Source organism: Gavialis gangeticus, unplaced genomic scaffold, assembly GCF_001723915.1.
Source record: "Gavialis gangeticus isolate Ggan-Ray unplaced genomic scaffold, GavGan_comp1, whole genome shotgun sequence".
Taxonomy (NCBI): Eukaryota; Metazoa; Chordata; order Crocodylia; family Gavialidae; genus Gavialis; species Gavialis gangeticus.
Window position 1 is genome coordinate 174,148,224 of NW_017728992.1, and position 1,242 is coordinate 174,149,465.

Consider the following 1,242-nt stretch of genomic DNA (forward strand, 5'->3'; position numbering starts at 1 on the left):
CACATTTCACCATCTGGATATGAAAATATACTCTACATATTTTCCAGTGAACTGTAGTCATTTTGCTAGGAACACTTTCCTAGGCAATATCTCTTGATGTATTAAACTGGAAATAATGATTCTGAAACTGTTTTCCTTAAATAGCTTTATGATGAAAAGTTATAATATATTTGTGAGAAATATTTGGACTGACATACTGCTTTCTCAAGAGATGGGAAATATATGTATATAGCTTTAGATGCATGTGGACACATACAAATGATGATATTACAGTTTACAATTTAATTTGTTTGTATTCATTCATTTAAATAGGACTTAAAAAGATGGGGTTGAAGACATTTCATTATACATTCATATTTGAGATCCCAAGCACTCTTAAAACTAAGGACAGCATCATTATCTATTAAATGCTCTCATTTTTAAGGTCTATGCTTCATTTAAGTCCCTAAAATACCTACTCTCAAAATAAGCCACAAATATTATATGAAGTGGTGAGAAATTCTGAGATAAGAAGTCATGAAATAATGGCAAGGAATGGAATCATTTGCATTAAATGAAGATTTTTTTCCATTTTTTTTTGTGAAAGAACATTTGTCCTTCACATTAGTTCCGTGCCACACATCACTTCCAAGATTTGGACTTTGGCACAACAAGAGAGTTGAGATCACAATTTGTTTTCAAGTTAATGACTGCAAAATTTTGATTTTATATATTTAAATATTAAGGTAATTGTTCTCCTGTCCACAACTTCAGAAACTCCATCCTTGTTCTTTGTTGAATGTTTGGAGTAGAAGTATAATTACTGACATAGGGAGACTAGTCTTGAGAAGAGGAGATGGAGAGGGGACTTAACAGTAGTATTCAGCTACCTGAAGGAGGGTTCAAAAGAGGATGGAGCTGGACTGTTCTCAGTGGTGGCAGATGACAGAACAAGGAGCAATGGTCTCAAGTTGCAGCAAGAGAAGTTTAGGTTAGATATTAGAAAGAATTCTCTCACCAGGAGGGTAGTAAAACACTGGAACAGATTACCTGGAGAAGTGGTGGAAGCTCCATTCATAGAGGTTTTCAAAATCCAGCTAGACAAAGATTTGGATGGGATGATCTAGTTGGGGATGTTCCTGCTTTGAGCAGGGGGTTGGACTAGATGACCTCCTGAGGTCCCTTTCATTCCTAGCTTTCTATGATTCTATGACTACTGAACAAGAAACATCAACTCCATAAAGCCTCCTCAGAAGACAGAAC